Source organism: Mustela erminea, chromosome 1, assembly GCF_009829155.1.
Source record: "Mustela erminea isolate mMusErm1 chromosome 1, mMusErm1.Pri, whole genome shotgun sequence".
Taxonomy (NCBI): domain Eukaryota; kingdom Metazoa; phylum Chordata; class Mammalia; order Carnivora; family Mustelidae; genus Mustela; species Mustela erminea.
The window spans coordinates 56,660,002-56,685,171 of record NC_045614.1 but is presented as its reverse complement, the minus strand read 5'-3'; the positions used below and the strand labels follow the sequence as shown (position 1 = coordinate 56,685,171).

Below are 25,170 nucleotides of genomic sequence, written 5' to 3'. Positions count from 1 at the left end.
AAAGGACTGCCTTGGTTTTTATTTTTCTGTGTTTAATTTAAGTAATCTCTACACCCAACGTGGGACTCAAACTCATGACGCCAAGATCAAGAGTCTCCCATTCCTTCAGCCAGATGCCCCGAGGACTGCTATGTTCTAAAGCCTGGGTCTGGCCGCTGCTGTCCTGGGTCTTCGCTGGCCCACAGGACGGCAGGTAGAGAAAGCCTTCCCCAGGTGAGGAGAGCCTCCATCTTAAAATCACTGCCCACCCTCTTTGAATATCTTTTCTGTATTTGTGGAATGCTCTCTTTCGGCAGCAGCTGGACCCAGACACCCACTTTCTTAACCTCCTTGGTGGCCAGGCACAGGCAGCTGTCTCACACTGCCCAGTCATTGTGATTACAGAGGGTGGCGAAGGGGAGGCAGGCGCGATGAGTAAGTGGGCCCAGTGCGGAGGAAGGCGTGTCACATCAGCCATCAGAAGCAGCAGGAAAAGTTCTGGTGGCAAGTCGGGAGCCCAGCCTTCAGGGAATGGGGGCAGCTCCATGCCATTTGCACCCAAGAGGGTGGGAAGATTTGGGGCACTGTTGCAGGCTCATGTTAGTTTAGGCTGTGTGCAATTGACAAAAACAAATATTTAATTGAAAGCTTATCACATGCCAAGCTTCGCTTGAAGCATCTTAACTTCCAAACAATCCTATGAGGCAGGAATTGTTTTATAGATGAAACCTCTGAGACTAGGGAGCTGAAGCCACTTGCTGAATATCACCCTGAGGAATATGTCTTTAAATCAAGGCCATACAGGGGCACCTGGGTGACTCAGTTGGTTAAGTGCCTGCCTTCAGCTCAGGTCATGATCTCGGGGTCCTGGGATGGAGCCCCACCTCGGGCTCCCTGCTCACAGAGAACCTGCTTCTCCTTCTCTCTGCTCTTGCATGCGCTCTGTCTCAAATAAATAAAATCTTAAAACAAAAACAAAAACAAAAACAAAAAACGAGGCCATTTGGCTCCAGGGCACTGCTCCTAGACCCTACTCCATTGTTGTATGGGAGTGTTGTTATTATTGTTATTCTCAGATGCCGGGAGAAATGCGGGGGTCCTTCTGGAGGCTACCAAGGGAGGATGCAGACTTGGGAAGCCCAGTAAATCTCCTCCCCAGCCTGGCTGGCCAGGCAGTGCAGGTGTGTTCTGAGCCGGCCAGCCCTGGCGCCTTGGTGCCTGGGGAGGCTGCTGAGATTGTCACTGATGTTAATAACTCCGCTGCCCACTCTGAGCACTGTTTGTGCCTTATCAGCCCAGAACTTCCTCCAACCGTGTCTCGGCCAGGCCCCGGGCCCCAAATTCCTGGTGGGTGATGTGCGCTCTGTCTGTGATAACAGCCCTGGCAGGACTCCGAGGAGTCAGCTGCCTTGGCCACATCTGCAGCTCAGATAACAGGGAACGACTGAAGTGTCTCCACTTTTATCTTGTGAAAGTTGGCCAAGCCTTGGGTTCCCCCAGGCTGCAAAGGTGAGGCAAAACCTTGGCTCACTGCCTCTCCTCCTGGCTTGGGACTTGCAGGGGGTGGGGATGGGGATGGGGAGAGCCTCATCAGGGGACAGTGGGTTACCTAGGCACAAGGGAGGCAAGGCTCAGCGCCTTCTAAGCCCCAGGGCTCTTCCCTTGCTAACAGAAGGAAAGATTCCATCCGTCACTCATTCATTCATCAGACATTTACTGAGTACTCCCTCCCGCTAAGCCCTGTTCAAAGTACTTTTGATGTTTTATATTTATATTTTGATTTACTTAATCTTCCCTGGTATCATTATGCTCATTTTACAGTTTAAGAATTCAAGGCCCAGAGGGGCGCCTGGGTGGCTCAGTGGGTTAAGCCGCTACCTTCGGCTCAGGTCATGATCTCAGGGTCCTGGGATCGAGCCCCCGTATCGGGCTCTCTGCTCAGCAGGGAGCCTGCTTCCCTCTCTCTCTGCCTGCCTCTCCATCTACTTGTGATTTCTCTGTGTCAAATAAATAAATAAAATCTTTAAAAAAAAAAAAAAAAGAATTCAAGGCCCAGAGAGGTGAAGTAACTTGCTCAAAGTCACACAGCTGGGGAGTGGTGGGAGTCCTAAGTACAGGCTCTACCACCTGTAGTCATTTATAAATGAAGAAAAGAGGTCAGCTAGTGACAAGGACTTTCAAGAGTAGAGAGGGTAGACAGGGAAGGAGGGGCAGTGGCGACCTGCACTGGGGTCTTAGGGAGGACTTCTCTGGAGTAGTGACATTTTAGCCGTATCTCAATGCAAGGATGAGCCAGTCATGAAGATTAGGGGGTGTGCAAAGGCCCTTGAAGAAAAACAAGCTCCAGTGGGGGAATAGGGGCCAGGTAGCCCAGGGTTAGACAGACAGCTGGGGTAGGGCTGGACCTAGGTTCTCAGTTCAGGCTTTGGCCCTCCATCCACTCCTGGTTCTTCTGTGGTCAGTCCTGTCTTAGCCCTTGGACACTGCCTGGCTTTGCCTCCTTCCAGCTGTGTGACCTTGAGCAAGTAGCTTCCCTTCTCTCTGCCCTTGCTCTTGGAGGCCTTATCCTTGTCTTAGGCTACGGCGAGGCCTCTGGGTGGGGGTGGGAGAAGGCCTTGGCCCATGGCTGCTGCCCAGATGTGAGGTGGCAAGTGTTAAGCTCCATGTCTCTGGGCCGCGGTGGAAGATTGCTCCTGGAGGTCCTGGTCTAGGCTTTGGTCCTAGAGATGCGGCCCCAGGACTGAGAAACACACAGAGACCAAGGGATAGAATCATAGGGAAATGCAGAGCCCAAGGAAGATAGAATAAGACAGAGAGACAGATGGGCCTCAAAACAGAGACAGAGACACAGAAAGGGAGAGACAAAGTGGGGAAAGAGTGAGAGACACCCTGAGAGCGACCAGCCCACCTGAATGAGACAGCAAGAAATGCAGATAGAGGTGGATTCCAACAGAGAGAAATTGAGAGAGACAGAGACAGAGAGACAGACAAAGGTGGTATGGCCAAGAGAGGACAAGAGAGAAAGTTGTGTGTATTCTAAATGCGGCTGAATTGGACACTTCAAAGTGGTTGAAATGGTGAATTTTATGCTGTTGTAACTTTTACCACAATAAAAAGAGAAACAGAGAGACAGAAGATGGCAGAGAGAGAGAGAGAAAGAGAGAGATGGGAGGACAGAATTCCCGGACTGTGACTTTCTCACAGGCTGACTGGCCTTTGGGATGCTAAGATAGTGGTGGGGAGGGGACTGGGGGCTCAGGGTCCCTGTGTTAAGGTCCAGGCCTGCAGGGCCTGGGGATTTAGGGCCATTCCTCCTTTCCCTAGGCTCCTCCGGAGCTAGACATTCGCAGTGGGCGGGCAGCGCCAGAATTTGCTTGTGTGTTTCGAGGATGGGCTTTTGAGCCCTGGCCAGGACCTGGGAGGTAGCCGCTTGCCAGCTGCCTGCTCTGAGAAGGGTCTCCTAGCAGTCAGTCATAGACTCTAAGTTGGATACCCCCATTCTGCCTCAGCTGTGGGGATGACAGTCTCAGTAATTAAGAGTTTAGTTTACATTTGGCAGAGTGTTCACTATGTCTTGGGGCCTGTGCTGTGGGTAGGACGCCAGATTCTCCTTGGCTTCCCATTACCCATAGGGGTTAATCCATTCAAGACACGAGGAGGCTGGACTCACAGAGTTCAAGGGTTTTGGGTGAGGTCATACAGGGGTCACAGGCAACTAGCTGTATGCGCTGAGGAAAAGGACAAGCTTAGATTGCCCCAAAACTGGGGGCTGGGATCAGTCTGTCCAAGGACCAGTAGTAGCCCTGTGGGGCGCCAGAACGTCAGGTGGGGTGTGGGAGCCCCCAGGGTAGAAAGCAAGGGGGATGGAGAAGTCTGCCCTCTGATCCTGTCACACCGCCTGTCCCTTGGCACTGCGGTATGCAGACCCCTCGGGCCGTGCCCAGGGTTGTCGAGCCCAACTTTCAGGTGGGGACACTGAGGCCCGGGCTGGTCGAGGTGGCAGGCCCAGAGGCCCTGAGGCTGAAGGCAGCAGCGCGGGATCTGGAACTGAGTTTAGGCTGGGCGGGGCACGAGGGGTGCTGGACGGGTGAGGTGCTGGGGACTCCGCTGAGGACGCGCCTGGCGGCCGTCTCTGGGCGTCGGTTCTCGCAGCTCCGCTGGCGGCTAGAGGCGCGGGCTCGGTCCCCTCCCCCGCCTGCGGCGAGACCCCGCCCCGGAGGCGGAGTTAGGAGAGGGGGCCGGGGGCGGGCTAATGGCCGCCCCTCCGTGCCTTCGCCCCGCCCCGCGCCGCGCCGCGCCGCGCACAGCAGGGGCTCGGGGCTCGCGACTGTCGACGCGCGACGGACCGGCGGACTGAGCGACAGGCGGCTGGACGTGAGGAGCGCCCCGCGGTGAGTGCGCACTGATCCCCTTCCCGCGCGGGGTCCCCATCTCTCCTCCCGCGCCGCGCCCCTCCCGGGCCGCCGTTGCTAAGCTCGGCGTGGGGGCCCTCGGACGCCCCGACGGTTCGGCGGCCCCGCGGATGCACGCCCCAAGCCGCCGGGTGCCCACACCGCCGCGCAGCTGCGGGCTCGCCCTCCCGGCCTCGGTCCCATTGGACGGATACGGGCACTGAAGCCGGCGCGAGGGAGCGGGGGGGCCTCGGGGTCTGCAGGCGGGTCCCCCCACCCGCCGGCTCGAGCGCCCCCCATCGTCGAGCCCCCCATCGCCGGTGCTGCCGCCCTCTCCCTCCGCTGCATCCAACCGGTCACCGCCCCACCCCAGCCTTGCTGCACTCCTTCCCTACGCCCCCTTACCCCCCTCCCGCTGCCCCTCAGCTCCCTCCCCACCATCAAGCTCACATTCTCAGTTTCCCCCTCCTGCCACACTACCACACAGGCACACCAGTAGCCAAAAGAAGTTCCTGCACCCTCTCTGCTTGGGCGCACCCACCAACCCCTTACCCCATCCCCCATGCCCCCCAGTTGCAAAGTCCCATGCTCAGCGCTCCCCCCCTCAATCTCTCACACACATGCCTGGATCCCTTTTGCACACACGTGCCTCACACATGGGCGTGTCCCAGACAGGCACGCCTCTCTCTCAAACAGTTGTGTCTGTGTTACACGCGTGTGCCTCTGGCACGCATGCATGTCTGCCACACGTGTGTCTATCACACATGCATTTCTATCTCACATGTGTCACACACGTGTCTCTCGCATAACTGCAGTAACAGTGCCTCACACATTGAATCTTTCACCCAGAGTCACATCCACCAACTTCATAGTCCCATGCACCCCTGACCCTCCATCTCTATGGGCATAGCCCTGCCTGCCGTCCTGAGTTAGCTGGGAGCCAGAGGAGGGCTGTGGCAGGGGAAGCCTCCTGGCTGAGGCTCTCTTACTTACCATTGGCACTGGGAGGTTGTAGGAGCACAGGGAGGGGCATTCAGAGCTGGGCCTGACTCCGCCAGCCTCTCCACTCCTCATCACCCCTTGCATCCTCTCCCCTCCCCCCACTCTACTCTCCCAAGCAGCATTGCCATGTCTTGGCCCAATTACCAGCCCTGTTAGAAGGTGACTACACTAGGACACTGGTGTGAGCCAAAGCTGGTGTGAGCCAGCAGGTGTCACTATGACAGGCCAGAAAAAGAAAAAAAAAAAAGATTGGGGTGCTGATCATCACGCAGAGCCCCTTGGATAGCCCCTCTCAGAGCAAGCCCCCAAGAGCCGGCCAGGCTAGTGTTTGTAGCTGAATGACTGGGGCTTTGAGCTTCACCTTCCTCATGTGCAAAGGAGGGTGAAGATCCCCACCAGGAGGAGGGAGGGACCTGTAATTGTTGCTTCCTTGACTTCCACCCTCCCTTCCTGGATCCAGAGCTGTGAAACGGGGGAAGCGGGCAGGGGATGGGCGAAATCAAAGAATCTTACGCTGGCTATGCAAACCTGCCAGCCCTGGCTTTGACTGGCTCTGTGTGTTTTGCTTGGCTCTTACCATGTTGTTATTATTTTTAAATATTTAATTAGCTGCCAGCATTTGCAAATTGGCAAGTTTCACAGAAAAGTCCAGATTTTCACCTTTTACCTGAAAAATCATAAGACCTGAAAGCCCAGGATCCACGTTCCTTTGTGGTACCAACTGTCTAGTGCTGTCTGCCTCTGCCCCCCCGGGGATGGGACAGGAGCATCATTTGGCTATAGTCTCCACCCGGGACTCAGCTCCTACCTGGCCTGCATAGACCTCTATTGTTGACTGTGCCTGCCATATAAACTGGGCTCTTTTTGCACCTTGCCTACCCCAAAGGGGCCCAGGCTAGTCCCCCCACCCAGGACTGGGAAAGCCTTGAGGGAGCCTTACACCTCTTCACAGCACTTGGGCACACCAGAGGCCTGGACCACAAGGCATCTTTGTGATGATGGCAGGCGCTTTCTGCTGGACTGTGGGAACAGTGGCCTGGGAGCCCCATGGGAGGAAGGCCATGATATCAGAGCCAGCTTTGACAGTCAAATTTCTTACCAGATCCCATCAATGATTCTGCAAGGTCACATTCTTACCTTATTTGACAGATGGGGAAACTGAGGCTTGGAAAGAGTTTTCTAGCAAGCAAGTGGTAGAGCTGAAATTTCAACCCAGAGTTTGTTGGCCCTAAAGCCAAGCTCTTTGCCCTCTTTTAATGAATCCATGAGTGGAGGGACTTGGTTTCATCAACCCTGGGTGAAGTCCCTGAGCCAGGTCCATACCTGGCACACAGTAGGTGCTTAATAAATGCTTGTGGAATGACCAGGGAAGTGAAGTTGCATTCTCTACAGGGGTCAGGGTAGAGCTAAATTCAGGACCTAAAATGAAGATTTCACAATAAAGTGAAGATTTAAATGACCACCCAGGTTCCTTTTTTTTTTTTTTTTAAATTAAAGATTTCTTTAAATTTCTAAGTAATCTTTATACTCAACATGGGGCTTGAACTCACTGCCCTGAGATCAAGAGTCACAGGCTCCACCAGCCAAGCCAGCCAGGCCGTTTTCATCAGCCTGAAAGCTCAGCATGGTTTTCTGTTCGTCTTACAGTCATACCCACAATGACCCCTTGACCACCAGGATAAAGACTGCTGAGTCTCAAGTCTGTCTGGCCTCAGGAGCATCACAGTGTGCCCAGCTGGACCTCAGGTTTCATGCTAACCTTGCATTTTCCCTGTAAGTCCCTGGTCAGCCTTGGTGGACGAGATGCCTTACAAGGAGGGACTCAGGTGGAGAACAGGCTCCCAGGTCCCAGCTCGCATTCCCTTGGGTGGCCTCTCCATGGGTGGCAGAGGGTGGGGCAGTTGCTGTATTACTTTAAGTCCCAGCTTCTGTGACTCTGCTCTCTCTTGTGAGCACACTTCTGTGGCTGATGTCAGTGAAGTGCCCCCTGGTATGTGCAACATCCTGGAAGTTTGTTGTCTGACTGAATGAGGGCCAGCCCTTCTGTAGTGACTGGGGATGGTGGGCAGCCCTGACCTCTTCCTCAAGCTTCCTGGGGGTTTTCTTTTCCACTGGGGAGGAAGGTGCTGGGCTGTGTAAGATGGTGCAGAGGGCCCATCCATCCCTTCTCAGGTCCTCAGTCTTCCCTTCTGTAAAATGGGTACTGTGCTCTTGAGCTTTCTAGGGCTCATGGATCTGAAGGGGAGGGGAGAGGATGGAATCCTTGGGACCACTGTCGGGAGGCAGTTGGGTGTAGCCCTGCTCCCAGGCTTCTTGAATTCTGAAAGGCCTCCCCTAGCCGAAGACCTTGGCCTGGGATGCAGTTCCAGCTCGTGGCAGGATTCTGGGTGCTGGACTCCCACAGTCCCATAAGCTTTGTGAGGGCTGCCAGGAATAATTCTACCAGGTGGGAGCTGCTGCGGGAGCTTGGCTTTCCTGGGCTGGAGTGTGGGAGTCACATCCTAGAAGAGGCACTGTCCAGGTAGGTACTCAGGGTGAGCAATGCAGACACTCTCTTTGTTCCCATGCAGTCTATATTCTAGTTAGATAGGTGAGGTGGTATGATTCAGGGAACAAAGAAATTAATGACATTAATTATTCACGTTGATTTCAGATGCTGTAAAGGAGCTTAAGTCAACAGAACAGCTAAACAGAAAGGGCAGGGAGGGCCCCTTTGAGGAGGGAACTTCTGAGCTGAGACCAGAGTGGTGAGGGAGAATGCCAAGCAGGGGGCACAGCTAGTGCAAAGGGCCTGAGGTAGGATCCTGTTTGGTATGTGTGAGGAATGGAAAAGGAGGAGGCTGGAGTGAGTCAGGGAGAGGTGAGAGGGTGCCAAGGAAGTGAAGGAGGGTCAGCATAGGGAGTTTGAAAGCTACTGAAAGGTTTTGGTGGAAGAAGCAAGGAGATCGGATTTCCGTTTTATGACACCCTCTTGAGGAAGATTGGGAGGCTTGTGCTAGGCCCCATGCTGGGGTGCAGTTCTCACCCTTGAGAAGCTACTGGCAGAGGAGGGAGATAGGTCTGTGACTGGACATTTGAGATCCGGGGTGACAGATGCTGGGATGGCCTCACCTTGGAATATTATGCAGCTTTAAAAAATGAGGACACTCTTTGTGGAAAGGTCTTTCAAGATCTATTAAGAGAAGAAAATAGGTGCCACATTGCCGAATGGCTTGTAAACCGTGCTGCCTTTTGTGTCCAATAAGAAATCCAACTTCCTGTTAGCTTGTGTAAACATAAACAAGGCCTGGGAGGAAACACAAGGAACAAGTTGCAGTGTTCACCTGTGGTCACCTCGGGGTGGGTTGGGGTGGGCAGGAGGGGGACAAGGGTGCAAGGGTGAGGTGACATGTCCTAGTGCCTTTTTAAAAATTTTTTTTAATATTTTCTGCTTTTTTGAACCACACGACTGCATTGCCTGTTCAAAACATTAAATTAAAAAGCAGTTGGGCTGTTGGTGGGTGACCGTTCATTTGTGAGTTTTAAGTGGAAGTGTTTAAGGGTGGTTTTTAAATTCCCTGCTTCACTGACCTTGTTGTTGAACGGACTAACTTCTTCCTGGCATGGTACATAGAAGTTTCCACTGAGATTAAATTAGATGGTAACAAAGTCACTTTTTGCAAAGTTTGGCAAATGGACAAAAGAAAAAACCCACCCTTTCTCTCTCTCACTCCGTTTCTTACCCCTTTTTCCTGTGGGTGTTGTTTCCTTCTGGTGATTTGACCGCTGACTCCTCCTGGCTTGGGCACCCACAGCACTTACGGTTTTGCCCTGAGATTGTTTCCCCAGTCAGCCCTGCCAGCTGGTTGGGAGATGAGCTGCAGGTCCAGAGCCAGGGGAAGCCAGGGGTAAGAAATCCTTGCTTTGGCATCCTACAAGGTTTGGATTCCCGGCTCTGCCGCTCGCAGGCTGTGATCCCATCAGGCCAGTGACTTACACCTCTGAGCCTCAGTTTTTTTTAATCTGTAAAATGGGTGTCCTGTCTCTGTTAGGGTTAACTGAAGGAGGAAATGAGATCACTCGTTCCATTTATTGAGCATCTACTGGGTCCTGGATGCTGTTCTGAGTGCTGGGCATAGGACAGTGACCAAGGCAACATCCTCTGCCCCCACAGAGCCTGCTTTCTGGTGGGAGACACACACACAGGGGATGTGTGGGTGCTCACTGTGATGTCCTATGCTGGCTGTGGTTGCGATAAAGAGATGGCAGACCTGGTCTGGGGCTGGGAGTTGGGTCTGGATATTTTAGGTTGAGCATGAGAGGTGTCAATGGAGCAGACGCCTGGGTGGAGTAGGGCTGTTCAGGCAGAGGTCATGGCAGGTGCAAATGACCTGGGGCAGCTAGAAATCAGGACCCCTATGAGCAAGGAGAGCCACTGGAGGGTGGGCCACATCTGGGCGGCACAGGAGGGCTTTCATTTTTATTCTGGGTGGATACAGATTCAGTTCAGGGAGGGGCCAGCCCTGATTGAGATTTTAAAGTACCCCTATTCCTGAGCTGCTGGGGGAGAGCCACAGGGGCCTGGAACTGGGCCGTATGGGAGGCTGAGCATTGCTGGGAACACCTTACTTGCAGAGTCAGGGTTCCTGGACAGTGGCTCCCTGGACATCCATGCCAGGGATGTGTGCCCAAGGTTTTGGGGTGCTCACAGTAGCCTCTGGTGTGGGATGGCCTGTTGTCCCTTCCATGCCAATTCAGGGGCTCCAGGGAGGCACATAGGCAGTTCTGACCTGCTTCAGTCAGGGCTGTCCTGAAGGAGAGAGCACAGTGGTTCTGATAGCCAAGGAAGCATCTAGCTGAGTCTGGTGGTGGACAGGGTAGACCTCCCAGAGGAGGTGTACAGGCTCTGTGATGTGAAGGTAAAAAGGTGAGGGAGACACGAACAGGAGAAAACCCAATTTCTCTTGGAGAGGTGGGTTGGAGGAGAGGTGGGCCATAAAGTTGTGCTGGTGGACTGAACCCTGACAATGGAGAACCTCAAATCCTGGCCTGTGACCTGGAGATGGGCAGTCTTGGGGCATTTCTTAGAAGAGGATGGACATGGCCAGAGGGTTGGAGGGTCTGTCTGGCAATCAGTCCAGGCATGAGGGACTAGAGGGAGGCTTGTGAGAGTGACAGGGCAGGGAAACTGAGGCTGCGAGAGGGTCGTGTCTGCCTGTGGTCACATGGCAAGTCTGGAGGAAGAACTGGGGCAGGAGCCAGGTCTGTCTACCTTCAGGTCCTGCTCCGGATGGGCTGCCCCTTGATCACGGGCACCACTGGCACGCACGCCCTGCTAATTTACCTCCTCCGGCCTGGTCCCTTCCCAGGGCCCCTCTCAGGTCAAGCCCTGCGTCATTTTGCACCATTGTCCTCACGTTTATTGGAACTTGGAAGCATTGCAAAAATGCCTCTGTCTTCTCATATATGGAGATTGTTGCAAAGAAAGTGCTGGTTTGGGGAAAGGTTATTTCCTTCCTCCAGGGTGGGGAGCCTAGCTTTTCTGGTGGGGGGATGCTGCATTGTAGGCCAGAGTGACCCCGCCCAGGTCACATGCTGGTGAGGAAGTGGGGCTGCCTGCCTGCCCCGGGCTAGGAGACTTGGCCTGGCTGAGAGGGTGGGGGGCAGTGAGCACCCACATTCCAGGGGACTGGGATGGCTGCCTCTGACCACCAGAGGCCTTTCTGGCTGCAGGCAGGCCCTGACCTGCAAGAGCTTCAATCTTTCAATTTCCTCATTGCAAACTTGGGACAGCCCTCCTGGCTCTGCTATGGTTTGATGGCCAGGAATGGCCTGAAATGTGAGAAGAAGGCCTGGCCTGTGGAGTGCCAGTAGGGTGAGGACCCAGCCAGGCCAGGGAAGCCTGGAGGATGCTGGCACGCCTGCCTGGCCTGAGTCCTGGGAGCCCGCATAATGAGGGCTTTGTGTCCCAGCCTCAGCTTCTCCATCTGTAAAGTGGGCCTGGTGGTAGTGGCCTGCCTGCAGGGTTGGTGTGCAGGCTACAGGGGGCCCAGAGCACCATTTTTGACAGCTACACCGTGCTTCACTAACCTATGCGAGTTGGGTTTTTTCCGCTCTCCTGTCCTCCTTCTCATCATTGAGATGCCATCGTAGGGGCCAGCCCTTGGCCTTGTGGGCAGGACACACCATTTTTTAAAAAGATTTTTTATGTATTTATCAGAGAGAGAGCAGAACACAAGCAAGGGGGAGCATCGGGCAGGGGGAGAAGCAGGCTTCCCGCTGAGCAGGGACCCGATGCAGGACACGATCCCAGGACCCTGGGATCATGACTGAGCCACCCAGGTACCCCAGGTCACACTGGGTTTGATAAGCCTCCCAGAGTTCTTCTTTCCTCAGCCTGGGTCTCCCATCCTAGCCCTGAATTCCCAGCTGTGTCTTTGGTCACAAAGTGAGCATTCAGTGATCCAGATAATTCTGTTCTCGATGACTCCTTAAAATGAGAGCACAACATTAAAAACATTCTGGTAGAGAACTGTCAGGACCCCGGAGAAGAGCTCCCAAACCCCCAGCAAGTCTGTGGCCTCTTGTCTGAGCCAGAGGGAGCCAGGAAAGGGTTCTGAGCCCATTTGGGAATGAGTGGGACAGGCAGAGTGGGGCTGGACCTCTGTGGATCAGGGCCACCTCAGGGGATCTGGGCCCCTGGTGGTCTTCACACATGCCAACTCCTCAAAGGCGGTGGTTCAGAACTGTTATCTTCTTGACTCCCAGCACTCACAGGCATGTGTGTACACACATGCCCACAGACACACGGCCATAGCTCTTCCCTGTGGTTTCCGTGTCAGCCTCCTAGTTCTCGGGAGCTGAGAGATTAGCTGTCCTTGTGGTGGTTTGGTGCTGATCGAGCATCTCAGTGTTCATTATCTGTCCCCTGGCGTGTCCTCTAAGCAGAATAATTCAAATGTTGTCTGACCATGGACATCTCATGGTTTCTGCTGCTGGTCCCTGCCTATGGGGCTGATGAAGGGAGGCCCCATAGGGGTACTTGTGTCCTCTCTTGGGGAAAAAGCCAGTGGGTATCGGCTTCCTCTTCTGATAAAGTAATGCTTAGCATTACACCGTCACGTTTTCCGCCAGACCTCACGACCTGCCATGCCTTTACGTGACACATAGTATATTTTAAAAAATCCCTTTTCTGTTTTACTTGTCCTTATTTAAAAGGAGGCCTTTTGTCAGAGCTGTAGATAAAAATCAGATTTGCCCTAAATCAGCAATACCCATGAAAAAATAAAGATTAACAACAGCCAAGCAGGGCTTTGAACCCTCATGACTTCTTTTCCCTGCCTCAGCCTTGAGCCGAGGGACCTGCTCTCTCTTTGCTACAAAGGTTGGCAAGCAGCAGGGAGACGTGCAAGGCACACGAGTTTTCCACAGGGAGTTCTCTGTGATCCTGAGTGGTGGAAAGAGACTGGATGGGGCGGGGGGGAATTACTCTCCATGGGCTTCTGTTGCTTCTGCCTTGTCTCTGAGATCTGAGCTCATCCTGCACGGTCCTCTGTAGTCCCACTTGGGCAGACCCCTCTGGCTGGTCCTCCCACACCTCCCAGCTTCTTGAGAATCCCCCTTTCCATCTTTCTGGGCCCTCACTGGCATGTTTCCTGCTGGGCAGGGATGTAACAGGAGGCTGCAGTCCCTCCAGCAGGGATGTCTCCTCTGAGGCCAAGTCCCTGGTTCTCAGGCCAGGGGTTTGAGGCATTCTCTGAGGTGTCCGGTGCCCTGGGACCCATGCTAGGGGGTCGTGGGCCAGGGGCTTAGGACCAGGGCTCTAGTGCTGAGGAAGGAAGTTGATGGTAGCTGGCGAGGTGAGGCTGGGCCCAGTCTCTGGATGACATGGGGAATCTAGGCCTGGCTAGATGGGAAAGTGCCGTGTAAGCTATGAAGTCTGGTGAGCAGAGGTCATTAATGATACGTCTCATGGGTAATTCCAATCACACTCATGATAATGGCTGCTTGGGCCCTTAATTAACGACATGCCCCAGTGTGAGGAAAAGTTTGCCCTACTCCCATCACCCCTCATAACTCGTTTCCTTGAACTGAATGGCTGACCTTGCACTCTGACGAGTGAGAGAGACTCATGTAATGGAGTGCTGGCCGGGGAAAGGATATGGTGACGTCAGTTGCCTGTCCCTGAAATGCCCCACTGTGATCCCAAGGCAGGACGTGCCTGGGCCAGGTACGCCCCTTGGAATGGCTGTGGCTTCCTGTGCGTGGGGTAGGACTAGTGACCCTCCCTCTTGGCTCCAGATCTCAGGGGTCTCACGGGGAGGGTAGGGCCTCAGCATAGGGCACGGTGGCCCACCCATGCCCTGGGCTCTGTCCCACAGGGGATTTCCCCTGTGCTGGGCTTCAGATGGGGCCTGTCCACTGTGGGGTGAGTGATTTCTCCTTCACACGGGCTTCATTGGATGTCACTCAGGAGAAGCAGGGGGCTCCACTGCATCGTCAGGGGAGACTAGGCCCCGCTGGCCCAGAGAAAACTACAGTGAGGGTTTCTGATGCAGCCAAGACTGGCTTACACCCCGTCTTTATTTTGTCTCTGGTTTTCTCTGCAAGCTCTGCGATTTTCTCAAAATGACTTAAATGTGCCTTCAGCTTGGAGGCTGCCTGGCTCATAGTTCTTCCCCCCGGAGATGCTCTGTATGTTCTTTTAGGTCCAGTGCAGAATCCTGGGGAAGAGCTCTGTTTGGCCCATCGTGGGTGAAATGTCCATGCCGGGCCAATGGGCTGTGGCCGGGGGCAGGGTTGTGATAGTGACAGGGGCTCTGTAAGCTCTCCCCAGCTGGTCCCTGAGAATGGGCTCTACATAAAGCAGACTAGCAGTGCAGGAGGTCCTTGCTGCAGGGACCAAGTTTATGAACTCCAGAGACCAACAGTCTCAGAGTCGAATCAGCAACCAACACAACACAGTTGGCTACTCTTACTTTCATCACAAGTGTCAGGATTCTTTTGATCACAGGTTGAGAGAAAGTGTAACTTCAACAAAAAAGTCATGGAACGAAAAAGTACAGGGTGCAGTTTCAGGCATGGCTTTATCCAGGGGCTCTAAAGATGCCCTTGGGTCTGTGTCTCCATCAGGCAGTCACATGGCCCGGCAGCTCTGGGCTCACTCCTTTGAGCTCAGAAGCTGCAGTGTGGGCCCATGTGGTGGTCCCTATGGATGGGGGATGGCCATCCTGTGGTCCATGTAACCCAAGAGAGGGTGGCTCCCCAGAGGATGATTGGGTTTCTCTTGCTAGGAGAAGGAGGTGGAGATCCCCAGAGCATCACTGAGTTGCTCTGTATAATTGGTCTGCAGTTTCTTCCCTGTTCCCAGGTCACATGGTAAACCCATCCCAAAGGGAATGTTAGCATGTTCCAGGATGAAGAACAGCGGCTCTTCACCATCTGGGGTAGCCCTTACCCCTTCTCTTGACTCCCTATTGAGTCAAGAGAAGGGGTAGGGGCTCTGGGGTCTTGACCTCCACCCCAACCACACTTGCCCCAAGTGGCGAGGGTGTGGGCAGAATCTGTTACTCTGTGGGTTTGGTCTAACCCTCTTGCTTTTATATCTTTCTTGTCTGCAAACCCTGTGCAGAATCGGGGGCTCTGTGTACAGAGTGCAGGGAGATCGAGAGAGGCAGCTGTGAACTCTGAAGAAAGGTTTCTCAGAGGAGGAGATACTGAGCTGGGCTTTGAGGGATGAATAGGAGTTTGATAAGGGGAGACCATTTGGGCCTGGCAGAGGGAATCAAGGAACAGGTGGAGTCGAGGAGCTGTGAAAGATTTAGAGTAGCTGGGAATAGCAATTTCTTAAAATGTTGAACATGTATTGAGTGCCTTTTGTTTGCTAGGTGACATGCTAGGGTCTCTGCATCATCTCCTTGAGTCCCTACCTGGGTGTGGCTGGGAGGCTGCTCTGATTGGGCCCATAAGCCAATGGAACAGGCCTTCTCAGAACGTCATATGCTGGAGTGGCCCAGCAGCCTGGGGAGTCCAGAGCTTCGTCCTGATTACTGTCTGTCTCTGCTCTGGCAGGGGCGGGTTATGGCCTGGCGGGGGGTGGGGGGAGGTGGCGTTGGGGATGCCATAGCTGGGGCGAGACCTGGTAGGGTCTGCTGCACACAGGCCTCCCCACTGGAAGCCCTGAGAAAGTCCCTTTCTGCTCCACCCTTGCCCCCTGTGGAGCTGTGAGGCTAAATGGTGACACATGAGAAAAGGCTTCTGAGCACCTGTGTGCTTGGGGCTCCCAGCTCAGTCGGTGACTTGCCAGGTGACCTTAGGCAAGTTTTTGCTGATCTCAAAGGCCCTTCTGGGATGAGTGTAGGTGGCACTTACATTTATAATTCATCCCATGTCCTGTATTAGGACTTGCTGGGGCCATGCACACTAATTCATTCACCCACCCACCCAAAGCATTCTGAGTGCCCGCTGTGGCCCAGACCCCAGGTCAAGGCTGAGCAGGAGGGCAGAGTCCTTGCCTCAGAATCAAATGCAGCTGGGGAGACAAGCAGGCGGAGACATCAGTGTACGATGTTGGCTCCTAAGTGTAGGACATGACCCTGCCTGTCCTGGTCCCTGAGGGCCATCCCATCTGGCCAGGCAGAGGATGGGATCTCTGAGATGTGGTTGATGGCAGAAAGAGCCTCCCCAGGGCACTGACTGTGCCCCGAGTGTGGTGATGTCCGCGGGGCTGTTGACACAGGCTGGAGTGGTGGGGTGCCGGACGGGATGGCCTGTGTTGGAGCTCTGAGTGAGGTGGGGCTGAGGCGGGGAGCAGGACACCAGTCATGGGGGCATCAAGGAGAGAGCGTGGTCAGGGAAGAGGGGAAGGGACACAGGTAGAGAGAGGGGAAAGCTCAGGAGATTGGCAAGCAGTAACCCACTGGCTGGGGCTGCAGGAGGGGTGGGACCTGCCAGTGGGGGATGGCCTGGCATGTGTACATGCACACACATGTTTGTGTTATGTGCATATTCACACCTCCTCACACAGAATCATACACACTTAAATTTGCACACACCCCTACCAAAGGCACTCACATTATACACCCTTAAAAGTTCACAGACATGTGAATATGTTCACTCTCCCTCACATCAGAGTGTACACGTGGACACATTCATACATCTGACTTCCGTTCCCATGAACACTCGGGTGAGTCCATTTCCATAGAAGCCTGGAAGGTGGTCCTCTCTACCAAGAGGAGCTGACTTCTCTCCGAGATTTTGTTTTATTTTTTTAAATATTTTTATTTATTTATTTGACAGGGAGAGATCACAAGTAGGCAGAGAGGCAGGCAGAGAGAAAGGGGGAACCAGGCTCCCTTCTGAGCAGAGAGCCCAATGTGGGGCTTGATCCCAGGACCCTGGGATCATGACCTGAGCGGAGGACAGATGCTTAACCCACTGAGCTACCCAGCGCCCCTCTCTCTGAAATTTTAATCAGGATGTCATATTTTATGGAATTTTTTTTCCCCAGCATCTAGTGAGGTGACCCCTTCGATTTTTCTTTTTGGTGAATTGCATTGATTTTTTAAAATATTGAACTACCCTTGAATTCCTGAAGTAATGCTATTGTACAGAATGTATTATCCCCTTAACAGGCTGCTGGGTTCAATTTTCTGGTATTTTATTTAGGACCTGGCAGCTAGGATTTGTAAATGAAACTGGCCTCTACTTCTGTCTGCTTAGAGTATCCATGTCTGCTTTTGGCGTCAGGATTTTCCTTGTCTTACAAAATGTGAGGTGGCTGCCCTTTTCTTTTTCTAGGCCCCAGAACAATTTTTTTTTTTAATAGGATGGAAATTATTGTCAGCTCTGACTGTCCCATGTCTTGGGCTAGCCTCTGCAGAGAATTCTTTATTTCATCCCACAGTACCTTGTGAGGAAACCGTGATGGTTCCCATTTAACAGATGGGGAAAATGAGGCTCAGAGAGCCAGTCCCTGGTCTGTGGTCAAATAGTGGGAGTCTACTCTGTTGGGCTGTGAATGCAGGCCAGTGTGACTTGATGGCCATGCTTGAAGCTATTCAATGTGAATAGCCAAGAATTGTTTGGCCAAGAATTGTTTGAGATAATCAAGATAATAATAATAATAAGAGCCTTTGGCCTTATTCTAGGGCTTTCCAGGGGGTCTGGGAAGAGTCCTGATTGAGCACCAAGAGAACTTCCCTAGCTCCACCTGCCCATCTGCTGCTCACGCACCTATGTACCCACCTGCTATGCCTGCGTCCTTTTGTCCACTGACCCATTTCCTGCCTGGTCATTGAACTTCTCCTCAGCCATTCATTCCTGCAGTGATATGCCCACCCATTAACCCGCCTTCCCATCCATCCATCTTCTACCCTCTCACTTATGTACCCACCCATCTGCCCATCCATTGGACAGGCATCCACATGCTGGTTGCCCTTTCATCCACTGACCCACTTTCCCATCCATCTGTCCTCTATCTGCCATTTGTTCACTCACCCGTTTATCGTTTGCTCACCATCTGTCTATTCCTCTATCCTTCTCTTCATCAACTGTCCATCTGTATACCAGCTCACTTACTCATTGACCTTCTGCCTTCTCGGCCAGCCATCTTCCACCTGCTAACTGCTCATCCGCCACTAATCTATGCATCCATCCATCCATCCACTTGCCCATCCATCTACCCTTGGAGCTTAGCCTTAAAGTAGGAGCTGGGATTTGGGTCTTCAGAGATTCAGAAGGGAGGACTCTGGTTTGGGCTAGCAATATGAAGAAAACGGGGGTTGGGAATCTTCCAGTTTATCAGGAATTGGGTAAATGGAAGGCAGCGGAGAGAAAAGCGTTTGGGAAGATAGGTGGGAGTTAGGTAGTGATAGACTTTGAATGCCTCTTTTGGAGTTTCCACTATGTCCCTGGGCCAGGAGTCTTCAACCAGGGGTGTGTGAGTGAGCTCTAGGGAGTCTGTGAGACTCCTAAAATGATACACAACAGATTTTGGTGTATGCCCTTATCTCTGTTAAGATTCTCAATTGCAAGTGACAGAAAATCTGGTCCACGTTAGTTTAACACACTGTGGGTTCGTGTCATTGCAAAATTCAGTTTTGGATCCAGGAATAGGAAACACTGATGGTGGGGGTGGGGGGCAGATGGGTTGTGTGGACCCCAGAAGGAAGCTCCCGGGCTGCTCCTGAAAGGCAGGTAAATATATAATGTGATGGCCAGAAACCACCCCATATCCATTACCCTGCTTTGCTTGCATTTTCCCTTTTTTGATGGAGGGGTATATTACCCATAGCTTTTCTTGGATTCTCTAAGGCACCATTCAGGATTTTGAGCAGGAGTGAGAGATCAGCCAAAAAACCTCCTGTGGGTGGGACCAGGGCAGGCTGGATGGAGATGCCTGGCTCTTTAGAGAGACAGGGAGAGGTCAGGGGTGTGACGCTGCTCATCCGCCCCTCCATCTGGGGCCGGGTGGAGGCCCCTGGACGCCAGGTGGGGAGAGCAGTGAGCTCAGCGTGGCTGTGGGCAGGCCCGTTTCTCATCACTACTCCCTGGGAGTGTTTCCTCTTTCCAGAGTTTTGACTTGTGGGGAAGGAAAATAGCAGCTCCCTCCTGGTGCCAAAAGCAACATTTTCTTTGCTTAAAGGTTGATTATAAGTCATGGACATTCATCTTTGTAATTTTTCACCTGCTTATGCTGGTAATGAGATTAATGGTTATATACATGGGGTCAACTCTCACCCAAGCTTTAAGGAGCTTTTTACTCATTTCATTTTTTTTTTTCTTTTCTTCTGAGGGAGGAGAGGGCAGGGAGGGAAAAATACCCTGGCTGTTCTACTTGAAGAATGATTTTGCAAGTGTTTTCATGAGCTCACGCCTTTGGCAGTCCCCAGGGGCCAGTGAGCCTGTGAGGACACAAGGCTCCCAGCCCCTCTGTGTGTCCCACCTGGGTCCCCATGCTTGTTAGCACTCTGCACCCAGGATTGGCTCAGAGCCCCAGTGTCCCCCTGTACTTTGGACCCAGCTTCTCTCCTCCCCTTGGGGGTCTCAAGCCATCTACTTGTGCCTTCAGCCTTGCCTGGCTCTCCCAGCACCAAGGACCCAGACCCCATCTCCTAACACATCCCTGGTCTCCTAACCCTTCTCCTCATGGCCAGCCCTGTCTTCTTACAAACCATGCCAGCGATTACATAGACTTCTGCCTCAAGGAAATGAAGGGAAATAAGACTTTAAAGACAGAAGCCAAACGTGACCACTTTCTTTCAGTAATTTGTGACTATTTCTCTCATCCTTCCCCTCCTTCCCATTTCTTCGGCCAACACCATTTCTTGCTCTTGTTTTCTTTTCCTGGACGACTATAATTGGCTTTTCTTTTCTTTGTTCTTTAGAGAAATCTCTTTTATTGTGAAAAAGCACACATAAAAGAAAGTCTATAAACATCAGCATACCCTTGAGTGACCACTCCCTGGGGGTATCAGGAGGACAGCGCCCACACCCAGGAGCTCCCATCGAACTTACCTGTGTCCCTCCTCCCACCAGGTACTCATCACCAGACCTCTATGGTGGCCATTCCAGCTTGGCTTTTTAGTTCTGTCTCCTACATTTGTGATCCCTATATGATGTTGTTTAGGTTTTACCTGGTTCAGACTTTATGGACTGGAATCTTCCGTAGACTCCTTGGAAAGGATGTCTATAGTTCCTTCTTTTTTTCTTTTCTTTTTCTTTTTGGAGAGGGGTTGGGGGAGAGAGTGTGAGTTGGGGGAGGGGCAGAGAGAGTGGAAGAGAGAGAATGTCCAAATGCTGGGCCAGATCCCAGGACCCTGAGGTCATGGCCTGGGCTGAAATCAAGAATTGGATGCTCAACTGACTGAGCCACCTGGGCCCCATTTGTAGTTCCTTCTTGAATTCCCAGTGTGCTGGACCTTGTGGTGACCCCTACTACCCTGCTGGAACAGTTTATGCTAAATGTACTGGATGCTTTGTGGAGTTCCCTGGGGCACTGCACATGGGGGGACTGATGGACCTCCTCTTTGGAGCTTCTCTCTCTCCTTGATTTTCACATCTCTTCTTTCATTTTTTTCTCCTTTTGCTTCTCACCTCACCATCTTCTGCTCGCTTTGTTCCCTGCATACCAGCCACAATGTGTCAAGCTGGTCCCTGCCTCCGGGCCTTTGCACATGATCTTACCGCTGCCTGGATGCCACTCCCCAAATCTTCGCATGGCCACCACATTTTTCCCTGACAAGTATCAGCTGAGATGTCACCTGTTCCATGTGGTTGCTCTGACCATTCCTTTTTTTTTTTTTTTAAAGATTTATTGATTTATCTTAGAAGGAGAGAGCGCACAAGCAGGAAGGACAGAGGAAGTAGGAAAGAGAATCTCAAACAGACTTGCACTGAACATGGAACCTGCTGCAGGGCTCGATCCTAGGACCCTGAGATTGTGTCCTGAGCCGAAACCAGGAGTCAGATGCTTCACTGACGGCACCACCAAGGTGCCCTGCTCTGACCATTCTTGACAAAGAAGTGCTCCAATCCCCCTTATTCACAACATCTGTATTACCTTCTTATTCATTTGTTCCCTGTCTCTTCCCTCCACCAGTGTTGGCCCCATTGCCCCTTTGTTGGTTTTGTTCCCTGCCACATCCCAGCACCTATAAAAAGAGGTGTTAGGTAGCAGGTGTGTGATGAATATCTAGAAGCTGAAGGACTCTGGCTGTACTCCCTTGGCTAGACAGACCTGGGTTCAAATCTCCATGCCTCCTCTTACTGGTGATATGCCCTCTGTCTGGGCCTGAGGTTCCCTATCTGCAGACCATGGTTTATAAAATAAACCTTGGGATGTCTGGGTAGCTCAGTTGGTTAGGTGTCTGCCTTTGGCGTAGGTCATGATCTCAGGGTCCTGGGATCGAGCCCCACATCAGGCTCTCTGCTCAGTACGGAGCCTGCTTCTCCCTCTGCCTCTGCCGCTCACCTCTGCTTTTGTCCTCTTTCTCTCTCAAATAAATAAAATTGTAAAAAGAAAATAAACCTTCCTGGAAAGCCTGGGTCTGGTGTTTGGCATTCCCTTGGCACCAAGGAAGTGATCATTGAGCATGAACCTAACTAACAGCTAAAATTCCCACTCACATTTTGTGCCAAGAACAAGTTTATTTTTCCTGATGAACTAGATGACTTCCTCCGATCAGACAAGGAGTTCTGGGTCATCCTCTAATTTCCCTTCTGACTTTGGCTGCCAGGAAGCTTACGACCTAGGGGGAAGTATCTGGGGCAGCCCTTGTTTCCTGTGGAGCTTTCAGTGTGGGTCCTTCTTTCCTCCCCTCTCTGTGCTCTTCCTAGTATTCACTTCCGGCTCCGCAGTGCATGTGTTTTTACTCATTATTGTAGTAAAATACATGAAATAGAAGATGGACCATCTTGGCCACTTTTAAGTGGACAGTTTGGTGCCATCAAGCACATTCACGCTGTGGTACAGTCTTCCCCGCCGCCCATCTCCAGTACTTCCTCATCTTCCCAAACTTGAAACTCTCCCCAGGAAACAGCTCCCCACCTCCCAGCCCTTGGCACCCACCACCCTCCTTTCTGTCTCTATGAACTTGATGACTCCAAGGACCTCATGTAAGTGAGACCTACAGGATTTGTCCTGTGGTGCCTGCCTCGTGGCACTTAGTACATTGTCTGCAGTATCTGTCCACGCTGTAGCCTGTGTCAGAACTTCCTTTCTAAGGCTGAAGAATATTCCAGTGTAGGTATAGACTGTATTTTATTCATCTCCTCATTGCTGGGGGGAACACCTGGGTTGTTTCTGCCATTTGGCTATTGAGAATAATGCTGCCATGAGCATGGCTGTACAAATATTATTTTTAGTATATACTTTGTTACCTTTCTGAGCCTGGGGTGGTCTCAGACTGAATTATAAATTAAAGGTAGGTTTGGGGACATTTTTTAGGACTATACTGTTTCATTGGCTTCTGCATTTTGTATGTGTGCGTGTGTGTGTGCGCGCGCCTGTGTGGGAGAGACACTGTGGCCACTGCTGGTGTCCCATCTGGACCCTCTCATCCCCCAGATGCTCCAGGTGTTGGCTTCTAATGGCTCCCACCTGTGTCCTTCTGCAGCCGCTTGCCCTTGGCCAACAGGCATTGCCTCCCACTACATGCCTGGAAAGTAATCCTTACCTCTTCACCCCACTGTGGTCCTTGGCCAGTGACTGACGGAGGTCCCTAAGTGGGACAAGTCCTGGGGTACTGGTCACCCTGCAGGGCTCCCCAGGAATCAGGCCAATGCTGGGCTCTAGCCAATACCACCTCTTTGCCAAGTTTTGTCCCCCACTAAGTCACATATACGAGAACCCATGTCAGGTTCTGCTTCTGGGCATCACCATCTATGACAGTATGTAACTCCCATATTCCCTCCTGTGTTGTGTATCTTGTATGACTGTGGGATGCAGTTGGAATCGGATAGGACCAATACACTGTTGTCTACTAGGCCACTTGGGTAGTAGCAGGCACTTGCAGGGGGACAAAATTCCCACTGTCTGCCACTTAGAGAAAAGAGGGATCCTAACCCAGGAGACTAGGACATTCAGGAGGGGACGCGGGGCAGGAGGGAGCAGAAACTCCCACCTCCTCTGGGCCTCCCTCCTTTGGGCGTAGATAAGAGAAACCCAAGGCGCAAGTGGGTCCAAGGAGACAGTGAACCAGTGATGCCAGTGGGGAGTGAACGTGGACTCTCACCATGGACCAGAGGGGCTCTGCTGGCAGGCCCTATCCTCTGGTTTTCCTTGAGATGATGGGGTCTATTCAGTGCAAAGTGTTCAGATTTTAAATGTTACACCACTAAACTGATGCTACATTAATGACATTGGAAGGTTAGAATATCAGCAACTGATTTCAAGAGGACACGTGACCCCCAGATGTGCCCTGTGAGCAGCCTCTGGTTGGACTTGGGAACAGGGGGCAGCTGTTCTGGGCAGGCTTCTGGGAGGAGCAGGGCCCAGGTGGTCCTGATGACTCACATGTTTGTGACTGGTGTGTCTACAAGTGCCTTGTATGTTTATTTCTTCTTTCCTTCCCCTGCTGCTTGAAAGTCCCAGTGTTTTGTTATAGATGTGACTTGTTTAAAAGAGAGATCCCCTGCAAATATTTAGAAAGTATTGAAGTCATACCAGCATCAACCTGAGCTTTTCCTCTTGTCTGGGGTTGCCCTGTAAAAAATGTAGGATGCCCAGTTAAATTGGAATCTCAGATACATGATGTCTAAGTACATCCCCTGTATTGTGCAAGACGTACTTATGCTAAACATTTGCACATTGCTTATCTGAAGTTCCCCCATAACTGCGTGTCTTGTCTTTTTATTTGCTCTCTTTGGCAAGCCTGTTCTTGTCGGGATCAGAAGGATCAGAGGACTGGGGAAGGGAAGCATTTCCTTATCTTGTGGCTTGATGCTATGTGAAGCCAGACCCCACTTTCGATAACAGCACTGGTGATGAATCAGGGTCTCCTGGGGCCATGTGGGGAGGGGTTGCAGCATGGCCTTGCCAACCCAGAAAGTTCTCATCCTGCTCTGCTCTGGATGGCAGCTGTGGGAGGTGGTGGCACCTTCCTGTGGGGATACGTGTTTGAGTTTTGGGGCGGCAGTCCTGAGGGCGGTGGAGAGAGGAGCTTGTAGCCAGAGCAAGGGAGGGTCATTGAGGTTCGAGCAGCACCCCAAAGCACCTCTGACTTTGCTATGCCAGAGATCTCCTTACCTGACGAGGTCCACACCCCGCACCCTGGGGTGGGGAGTGGGGAGGAGAGTAGGCCCTGTCTCTGGGGGGATGCTTCCTGGGAAGAGACCCTTCCTGAGTGTGCACCCACCCCCACCCATGAGAACCTGAGCCCAGGCTACCACAGAATCCCCACTGCCCCCGCCCACAGCAGGTGTCCCATTAACAAAAGACCAAAGCTATTAGCAGCCTGGACGGTGACCTTGACCAGCCTGCTGGTCCTGCCTGGAGCCTGCTCCAGGACCTCCAGTTCTGGAATTCAGGGACTCACTCCATGGATCTGGATGCACTCCCAGATATGAGTGTCGGTGGCTCCCTGGCCTTCAGTCCCACCTCCACACCCGTAGTGGCTGCTTATTGTGAGGAGTGGCAGACGGAAACCCAGAATACCAGAAAGGACATCAGGCAGCCATCATCTAGATTCGACAGTTGCGAACATTTGGATGTTTTGCTTTTGACTGCTATCCATGCTGAAATATGTCAGGGCATCTCATAGGCATGATGGCTAAATAAAGGATTAATAAAAAAATGTGGAAGTATTCATCTTGAAAACACGCCAGCATTTGGTGGCCATCACACCTCACAGAATGATCGACTGGTCCTCAGGCCATCCTGGAACCCTTCAGTGAGCAGAGACAGCTAGCTGGCTTATTGGTTTGTTCACACTGGGGCCGATTAGGAGCCCCGCACGAACTGGGCTATTCTATCTCAGACCTGTGTGGGTCTAGAGCAGCCTCTCCTCTGTCTGCTTTTCCTATGTGCTGAAGCTGTGGGTGACATGTGTCCTGTGGAATGTCCCCCAGCCAGATTGTCTGTATTTCACTGCTTAGATCCCAGTGGTTTTGGTTACCTATCGCTCTGTGACCAACATCCCCGACCCCTGGCAGCTGAGAGCAACAACAGTCACAACAGTCAACAGAAGTTGGTCAGAAATTTAGGCAGGCCTTGGCTCCTTCAGTGGTGTTCACCTGGCCTTCCGGGTGGATGGGGGCCTCCAGAATGGACTCACAGGCCCAGGGTTGCAACCAGGAGGAATGGATGCTGGGCTCCTGT

General features: G+C 52.5%; 1 protein-coding gene across 3 annotated transcripts in view; it reads left to right on the top strand.

Annotated features, from left to right (window-relative positions):
- Positions 1-4,243: 4,243 nt before the first annotated feature.
- Positions 4,244-25,170, top strand: part of FBLN2 (fibulin 2) — an 83,818-nt gene continuing 62,891 nt past the window's right edge. For 2 of the 3 annotated variants that reach the window (XM_032331224.1, XM_032332052.1), the window contains exon 1: positions 4,244-4,370. The gene's annotated coding sequence lies outside the window, so the exon portion shown is untranslated. Of the gene's footprint in view, positions 4,371-7,019; positions 7,146-25,170 lie in introns of all 3 variants that reach the window. The other variant, XM_032331848.1, reaches the window with a different exon arrangement.